Here is a 10,000-nt window from a genome sequence, read left to right as displayed (position 1 = left end):
GCGTGCTTATACGATCGGTCCACGAGATTGCCGGTATGGCCAAACCCGTTCGCCTCTCGTCATGTGGCACTAGCCATGTCGATTGACTTCGACTAGCGCCGCACATCAGTAAGTGCAAGTCCTCGACGAAACGACGTAACAGCCCCCAGTCAGCATGAGACTCAAGCTATATATACATCATCATCATCTCGGACAAAACACCGATCAAAAATGAGAAAGTTTCTAGAAACAATCCCTCGCCAAGGCGTCCATATATAATACGAACCCCCGGCTATCAACTAATTTCTTATACACATTCCATCTCGACCCTTCGCTATACATGTGAATATAACGACACGGTGATTCGAGATTCAACAATATTTGTCGCTCGGAACGAATTGAGTGGTTGCAATTTTTTTGTGAACATAACCCGCAACGGGCAGAGGATCACGATTTTAAGGTTGGTCGCTTAAAGGCCATTCGACTACAAAGAGACGAAGCGGACCGCGACCTCGCTGCATGAGGTTGACGAAAGCGACCCAAGATGCGAAAGCCGAACCAACACACCTTGCCAGTACCCAAACGCCGAGGTCGGATTCGGGTCTACCACTTACCAACTGAATATCATCCTAAAAAGAACTCCAAACAGTCTAGGACAGGACCCATTCTCCACCCCTTCTATATAAGTCAGGAGAACCCCGGATTCCCCTCCAGACACGATTTAGCAAACTTTTCCGATCGATCCGACCCACCGAGGCCGTTTCGACCGTTCGCCGCGCCTACTAGAGCTGATTTCTTCGGACTCCGATCAGAAAATCCGCCGATGCATGTCGTTAACACCTAGTCCGCCTCGTCCGATCGATCGAGGCCGTTTCGACCGTTCCCCCGGGCATACTAGAGCTGATTTCTTCGGACTCCGATCAGAAAATCCGCCGATGCATGTCGTTAACACCTAGTCCGCCTCGTCCGATCGATCTAGGCCGTCTCGAACCACCCATCGCGCATCGAAAGTCGCATCTCTCGAACTCCGATCCGGAAATCGGCCGATGCATCACGTTAACTATTTCTTATATATCTAATATAATATACATGGAGACGGTAAGATTTCTTTTAATCGAAGATATACATATACTTCTCATCAATATCCAAAAGCTTATCGAAAAATAAATTACTCAACTTTTACGTGAAGAATCGTTCACCCAAACCTTATCCCCTATATATGTCAGGAGAACCCAAGGTTCCCCTCCAGACACGATTTAGCAAACTTTTCCCGATCGATCCGACCCACCGAGGCCGTCTCGACCGTCCGCTGCGCCTACTAGGGCCGATTTCTTCGGACACCGATCAGAAAATATACCGATGCATGTCGTTTAACACCTAGTCCGCCTCGTCCGATCTATCTAAACAGTCTCGACGCACCCAACACTCTTTCAAAGTCGGATTACTCGGACTCAATCTGAAAATGGACCGATGCATGACGTCAACACTTAGCCCGCCTCGTCTGATCTATCTAAGCCATCTCGACCCACCCAACACGCCTTCCAAGTCGGATCACTCGGACTTCGATCTGAAAATCTCCGGACTCATTTTTATGAATATCCCCAGTCAGTAAGAACGTTATTTCGCCAATATATACCAACAATAAACCATATTCCAATAGCTGAACCAAAAATATAATTCCCGATCCAAACGTTCTGCATCGCCCAACGCGACCACCTTCCCTATATATGTCAGGAGAGCACAGGGGTTCCCCTCCAGACAACACTTACGCTCTATCCCCGACTCTCGGTCGATCGATAGGCCAGGTCAGCGGTGTCTGTTTCGGCCGAAGCTCGGACTTTGGTCAAAATGTTCCGATACAAAATTTGAACCAAGATAGATACAGATATGATTCCTTCTTAAATATACGTTGATTATCGAACAGAATATGGTAAATATTTTGCGATGACCGAGGATTTTCATGAATTTTTTTTTTTTTTCGAAAAAATTTTCTATTATCGGAATTTCCTCAATTTCATTTGGTTGCCTCCTAATGCTTATTAAAAATGATAACCAACAATCAGAATCATTATTTATCATTTATTTCAATTTTTATAATGAAAAACGTTCACGTCCTTTCGCGCCTCTCGATCGTCGTTTACGTGATGCATCGGTCAGCCCTAGTTTACGTGGTGCATCGGTAAGATCGAGTTCACGTTCTGCATCGGTCTGCCCGAGTTTACGTGGTGCATCGGTAAGATCGAGATTACGTGGTGCATCGGTAAGATCGAGTTCACGTTCTGCATCGGTCTGCCTGAGTTTACGTGGTGCATCGGTATGATCGAGTTTACGTTCTGCATCGGTGTGATCTAGTTTACGTTGTGCATCGGTAAGATCGAGATTACGTGAAGCATCGGTATGATCGAGTTTACGTTCTGCATCGGTCTGGACTCTGAGATATATTTTCGACGTGAAAATGTTCCGATACAACTTTTGAACCAGGATAGTTAGAGAGATGATTTTTTCTGGATGTACGTTGATTGGGGAATGGATTGTGGAAAATAACTTGCCATGACCGAGGTGTTCTCGAATTTTTTTTTTTTTTCGAAAAATATTTTCTGATTTTGGATTTCACTCAAATTTGATTTCGTTGCCTTCTAATGTGTTCTAAAAGAGTAAATCAGTAATCAGAATCGAAAAATATTTTTCGGATTTTTTTTTTTTGAAAAAAAATTTTCTGATTTTGGAATTTCCTCAAATTTGATTTGGTGCCTTCTAATGTGTTTTTAAAGCGTAAATCAGTAATCAGAATCAATATTCATTGTCGACTTTAATTTTTATAAGGAAAAATGTTCACGTCCTTAAACGCCTCCCCATCATTAGCCCGAGTCCAAGTCGATGTCAGTCCCGAGCGGACGGTGTCAGATACTACCTATCGCCCCGGTCTGGACTTGGCGAGGTATTTCGACGTGAAATGTTCCGATACAACTTTTGAACCAGGATAGTTAGAGAGATGATTTCTTCTATGTTGTACGTTGATTGTGGAATGGATTGTGGGAAATAACTTGCCATGACCCAGGTGTTCTTGAATTTTTTTTTTTTCGAAAAAAATTTTCTGATCTTGAAATTTCCTCAAATCTGATTGCGTTGCCTTCTAATGTGTACTAAAAGAGTAAATCAGTAATCAGAATCAATATTCATTGTCGACTTTAATTTTTATAAGGAAAAATGTTCACGTCCTTAAACGCCTCTCCATCGTTACCCCGACTCCAAGACGATGTTAGACCGTAGCGGACGGTGTCAAATGCGACCGATCTCCCCGGTCTGGACTTAGCGAGATATTCCGACGTGAAATGTTCCGATACAAAAATTTAACTGTGATAGTTAGAGAGATGGTTCCTTTTTGTGATGTACGTTGATTGTGTAATAGAATATGGAAATAAAACTTGAGATGACCGAGGTCTTCTGGGATTTTTTTTTTTTTTCGAAAAATATTTTTCGATTCGGAAATCCCTCAAATTTCATTGAGATATGTCCTAATGTGTTCTTAAACTTAAATCAACAATCAGAATTAATATCCAAAAGTTATTTCATTTTTTATAAGGAAAAACGTTCACGTCCTTTCCGCTCCAAAAAGTGAGATATCATAGAAAATATCGCTATATTTGTTGTTTACGGCCATACCACGCTGAAATTGCCAGTTCTCGTCAGAACACTGAAGCCAAGCAGCGTCGGGCGCGGTTAGTACTTGGATGGGTGACCGCTTGGGAACACCGCGTGCTGTAAGCTTTTTTTTTACGTTCTGCATCGGTCTGCCGAGATAACGTGGTGCATCGGTATGATCGAGTTTACGTTCTGCATCGGTAAGATCGAGATTACGTGATGCATCGGTAAGATTGAGATTACGTGGTGCATCGGTAAGATCGAGTTTACCGTGGTGCATCGGTAAGATCCAATTCACGTTCTGCATCGGTAAGATCCAGTTCACGTGGTGCATCGGTAAGATCGAGATACGTGGTGCATCGGTAGATCGAGTTTACGTGGTGCATCGGTAAGATCCAATTCACGTTCTGCATCGGTAAGATCCAGTTCACGTGGTGCATCGGTAAGATTGAGATTACGTGGTGCATCGGTAAGATCGAGTTTACGTGGTGCATCGGTAAGATCCAATTCACGTTCTGCATCGGTAAGATCCAGTTCACGTGGTGCATCGGTAAGATTGAGATTACGTGGTGCATCGGTAAGATCGAGTTTACGTGGTGCATCGGTAAGATCCAATTCACGTTCTGCATCGGTAAGATCCAGTTCACGTGGTGCATCGGTAAGATCGAGATTACGTGGTGCATCGGTAAGATCGAGTTTACGTGGTGCATCGGTAAGATCCAATTCACGTTCTGCATCGGTAAGATCCAGTTCACGTGGTGCATCGGTAAGATTGAGATTAACGTGGTGCATCGGTAAGATCCAGTTAACGTGGTGCATCGGTAAGATGGAGATTACGTGGTGCATCGGTAAGATCGAGATTACGTGGTGCATCGGTAAGATCTACTTTACGTTCTGCATCGGTCTGCCCTGTTTACGTGGTGCATCGGTAGATCGAGATTACGTGAAGCATCGGTATGATCGAGTTTACGTTCTGCATCGGTCTGCCCGATATTACGTGGTGCATCGGTCTGCCCTAGTTTACGTGGTGCATCGGTTTTGACTTAGAGATATATTTTCGACGTGAAAATGTTCCGATACAACTTTTGAACCAGGATAGTTAGAGAGATGATTTTTTCTGGGATGTACGTGGATCGGGGAATGGATTGTGGGAAATAACTTGCCATGACCGAGGTGTCCTCGAATTTTTTTTTTTTTCGAAAAAAATTTTCTGATTGTGGAATTTTCTCAAATTTGATTTGGTTGCCTCCTAATGTGTTCTAAAAGAGTAAATCAGTAATCGGAATCGAAAAATATTTTTCGGATTTTTTTTTTTTTTCGAAAAAAATTTTCTGATCGTGGAATTTCCTCAAATTCGATTTGGTTGCCTTCTAATGTGTTTTTAAAGCGTAAATCAGTAATCAGAATCAATATTCATTGTCGACTTTAATTTTTATAAGGAAAAATGTTCACGTCCTTAAACGCCTCCCCATCATCAGCCCGAGTCCAAGTCGATGTCAGTCCCGAGCGGACGGTGTCAGATACTACCTATCGCCGAGGTCTGGGACTTGGCGAGATATTACGACGTGAAATGTTCCGATACAACTTTTGAACCAGGATAGTTAGAGAGATGATTTCTTTCTATGTTGTACGTTGATTGTGGAATGAAATACGGAAAATAACTCGCCATGACCGAGGTGATTACGATTTTTTTTTTTTTTTCGAAAAAATTTTCTGATCGTGGAATTTTCTCAAATTTGATTTGGTTGCCTCCTTATATGTTCTAGTAGCGATAATCAACAATCAGAATCAAAATCCATGGTCGGGTTTTGATTTTTATAAGGAAAAATGTTCACGTCCTTTTTTACAACCCCGACTCATTGACGATGTTAGAACCGAGCCGGCGGTGTCAGATACGACCGATCGCCCCGGTCCCGATCGTCATTTACGTTGTGCATCGGTCTGCCCGAGATTACGTGGTGCATCGGTATGATCGAGTTTACGTGGTGCATCGGTAAGATCCAATTCACGTTCTGCATCGGTAAGATCCAATTCACGTTCTGCATCGGTAAGATCCAGTTCACGTGGTGCATCGGTAAGATGGAGATTACGTGGTGCATCGGTAAGATCGAGATTACGTGGTGCATCGGTAAGATCTACTTTACGTTCTGCATCGGTCTGCCCTTGTTTACGTGGTGCATCGGTAAGATCGAGATTACGTGAAGCATCGGTATGATCGAGTTTACGTTCTGCATCGGTCTGCCCGATATTACGTGGTGCATCGGTCTGCCCTAGTTTACGTGGTGCATCGGTTTGGACTTAGAGATATATTTTCGACGTGAAAATGTTCCGATACAACTTTTGAACCAGGATAGTTAGAGAGATGATTTTTTCTGGGATGTACGTGGATCGGGGAATGGATTGTGGGAAATAACTTGCCATGACCGAGGTGTCCTCGAATTTTTTTTTTTTTCGAAAAAAATTTTCTGATTGTGGAATTTTCTCAAATTTGATTTGGTTGCCTCCTAATGTGTTCTAATAGCGATAATCAACAATCAGAATCAAAATCCATGGTCGGGTTTGATTTTTATAAGGAATAATGTTCACGTCCTTTTTCGCCTATGTTCTTTTTCGACGTGAAAAGTTCCGATACAACTTTTGAACCAGGATAGTTAGAGAGATGATTTTTTCTGGGATGTACGTTGATTGGGGAATGGATTGTGGGAAATAACTTGCCATGACCGAGGTGTTCTCGAATTTTTTTTTTTTTTTCGAAAAAAATTTTCTGATTGTGGAATTTTCTCAAATTTGATTTGGTTGCCTCCTAATGTGTTCTAATAGCGATAATCAACAATCAGAATCAAAATCCATGGTCGGGTTTGATTTTTATAAGGAATAATGTTCACGTCCTTTTTCGCCTATGTTCTTTTTCGACGTGAAAAGTTCCGATACAACTTTTGAACCAGGATAGTTAGAGAGATGATTTTTTCTGGGATGTATGTTGATTGACGTACGAAACTTGGAAAAAAAATAGAAAAGACCGAGGTACTCTAGAAAAAAAATTTATTGAAAATATTTTTTTGATTTCGGAATTAATTCGAAATTCATTCAGATGTCTTCTATCAATATCGCGAAAGAAAAATCAATAATCAGAATCGATATTCATCTAAGATTATTTCCTTTTGGATTGTGTTAACATTCGGTACGATCTTGTCTACGTGATGCATCGGTTTGTTTCTCGGCTCTTGTGAGCAAGTTGGACACTCGAGACGGCCTCCATCGATCGGATTAGGCGGGCTTTAATGTTAACGTGCTGCATCGGTGTGATCTTGTTTACGTCATGCATCGGTATAGCTTTAAATCGCGCCGTAAAGTCGTTCACGTCATGCATCGGTATCTTAAATCGCGCCGAAAAGTCGTTCACGTCATGCATCGGTATCTTAAATCGCGCCGTAAAGTCGTTCACGTCATGCATCGGTATCTTAAATCGAGCCGAAAAGTCGTTCACGTCATGCATCGGTGGCACAAAAAAAAGACGCCGATGCATGACGTGAGCCGACTTTTCGGCGCGATTTAAGATACCGATGCATGACGTGAACGACTTTACGGCGCGATTTAAGATACCGATGCATGACGTGAACCGACTTTTCGGCATGAAGTCAGCTAAAATTATCGTGTGCATCTTGGGTCGGTCCACGTACCGTAGATCAGAGAGGGACGACGTACATACATCGGATACATTTGTATCCAACAAGTTACGATCGTCGTCTGATCCAGCGGTAATCGGACCTACTCTCGTGAATTTATTTTGCCCCTTGAATAATTTTGTACCGATGCACGACGTGAAGTCGACTTTTCGGCATGGTTTAAGCTAAAATTATCGTGTGCATCTTGGGTAGGCCCACTTACTACAGATCAGAGAGGGACGACGTACATACATCGGATACATTCGTATCCAACAAGTTACAATCGTCGTCTGATCCAGCGGTAATCGGACCTACTCTCGTGAATTTATTTTGCCCCTTGAATAACTTTGTACCGATGCACGACGTGAAGTCGACTTTCCGGCATGGTTTAAGCTAAAATTATCGTGTGCATCTTTCATTTTACTCATCACATAGTCTGATGCATTTGATGACATTTACCCTTGTGAGTTATTCGTATTTCTCTCTCATGTCCGATTTCGTCAAACATATCTACCTTTCTGATTGATTCATCGTGAATTGTTCGAATTTGACTAAGATAAGCCTGCAAAACATGCATATTTCATTAGCTCGTTATGATATTTTCAGATGAAAACCGTTCAAGATTTTCGAATAGTAAGACACCATCCAGTCACAGCTCGAATACCACCGTCAGGTCGGCGGTCGATATATTGTGATGTGGTGCTTTTTCGAAAGATTTTCAATTAGTGGTTATCTTCGGTACTTTGCGCCATATCAGAGAGAAAATCAGAGTTATTTTTGATAGAAAAACTCACGTCAAGCATCGGCAAAATTTCATACGAAAATCATAAAGTCCGATTCGATAGACGGACGAAGGCCAAAATGGCTCTCGTTACCGTCCCCAACCGCAAGAACGATAGACGTTCGAACGGTCGGTTCAAATCGGACTCGAACAGGACAGAAATATTTGGCAGATATGAAATGAGGCGCGGCCCTACTCGGACCTCCTTCTTCATACCGTACGGTTAGAAAAAAGGAGCGGAGGCCACCACCGTCACTCTATCTGCCAATTTGCATATTCCGTCGCAGTCGTCGTCGGTCGATGCCAAGGCAGCCCTCAACACTTACTCCCCGTATCCTTTCGAATACGGGTCAGCGAAGGTAACACATCCAGCGGCACAAACGCAACAACAAGAGCAACAAACGGGGTCTCGTCTAATCGACAAGACGAATCCCCAAGCTAAGGGCTGAGTATTAACAGATCGCAGCGTGGAAACTGCTCTACCGAGTACAACACCCTGCCAGGTACGTAGTCGTCTACAGACAATTCAAAGCTTCAACATCGAAATAGTTGACCCATGATCGACCGTCAAAGGGCCTGGTCAGACGTGGCAAGAAATCGATCCCGCCGCCGACCATCAGCCCCAACGGCAACCTTGGCTCGTGCGACACCAGACGAGAACGTCTGATGCCTAGTAAAGTCACATTGTTTTGAGCCTTTCGACTCATAGAAGCTCAAAAAGGTATCGTTGCCACCTTTGACTAGACAGGATACGGCCTTAGAGGCGTTCAGGCATAATCCCACGGATTGGTAGCTTCGCACCACCGCCCGCCCGAGCGAGGTGCGTAGAACCAAATGTCCGAACCTGCGTTCCTCTCGTACTGAGCAGGATTACTATCGCAACGACGAGTCATCAGTAGGGTAAAACTACCTGTCTCACGACGGTCTAAACCCAGCTCACGTCCCTATTAACGGGGTGAACAATCCGACGCTTGGCGAATTCTGCTTCGCAATGATAGGAAGTGCCGACATCGAAGGATCAAAAAGCGGACGTCGCTATGAACGCTTGCCGCCACAAGCAGTTATCCCTGTGGTAACTTTTCTGACACTCTTGCTGAAAACTCTTCAAGCCAAAAGGATCGATAGGCCGTGCTTTCGCAGTCCCTATGCGTACTGAACATCGGGATCAAGCCAGCATTTGCCCTTTTGCTCTACGCGAGGTTTCTGTCCTCGCTGAGCTGGCCTTAGGACACCTGCGTTATTCTTTGACAGATGTACCGCCCCAGTCAAACTCCCCGCCTGGCAGTGTCCTCGGATCGGATCACGCGGGAGCGTTTATCGGCGCCCGTAACCAAGGAACGCGATCACGCCCGATACGTTCGCTGGTGAACGAACGACAACGGAACGAGACCGGGCCTCGGAACAGCGCGCCACTCTACGCGCTTGGTTCGAGAACACCGTGACAGTCGCAGCCACTAGAGCAGACGACGCACGCGTTCCGCCTTACCGAGTAAGTAAAGAAACGATGAAAGTAGTGGTATTTCACTGTTGATGTTTCCATCTCCCACTTATGCTACACCTCTCATGTCTCCTTACAGTGCCAGACTAGAGTCAAGCTCAACAGGGTCTTCTTCCCCGCTAATTTTTCCAAGCCCGTTCCTTGGCAGTGGTTTCGCTAGATAGTAGGTAGGGACAGTGAGAATCTCGTAATCCATTCATGCGCGTCACTAATTAGATGACGAGGCATTTGGCTACCTTAAGAGAGTCATAGTTACTCCCGCCGTTTACCCGCGCTTTTTGAATTTCTTCACGTTGACATTCAGAGCACTGGGCAGAAATCACATTGCGTCAACACCCGCTGGGGCCATCGCAATGCTTTGTTTTAATTAGACAGTCGGATTCTCCCAGTCCGTGCCAGTTCTGAGTTGATTGTTAGATGACGGCCGCAGAGATT

General features: G+C 44.1%; 2 non-coding genes across 2 annotated transcripts in view; one reads left to right on the top strand and one right to left on the bottom strand.

Moving 5' to 3' along the window:
• The first annotated feature begins 3,628 nt into the window (after positions 1-3,628).
• Positions 3,629-3,747, top strand: LOC123687084. The gene has a single exon (XR_006748829.1). It is a non-coding gene; the product is annotated as a 5S ribosomal RNA (ribosomal RNA).
• Positions 3,748-8,492: 4,745 nt separating this feature from the next.
• LOC123688241 overlaps positions 8,493-10,000 on the bottom strand; it is a 4,018-nt gene continuing 2,510 nt past the window's right edge. The window contains exon 1 of the ribosomal RNA XR_006749800.1: positions 8,493-10,000. This exon is cut by the window's right edge and continues 2,510 nt beyond it. This is a non-coding gene — a ribosomal RNA (large subunit ribosomal RNA).

This window comes from Harmonia axyridis, chromosome X (genome assembly GCF_914767665.1).
Source record: "Harmonia axyridis chromosome X, icHarAxyr1.1, whole genome shotgun sequence".
Taxonomy (NCBI): Eukaryota; Metazoa; Arthropoda; class Insecta; order Coleoptera; family Coccinellidae; genus Harmonia; species Harmonia axyridis.
This window is presented reverse-complemented; position numbering and strand designations above follow the sequence as displayed.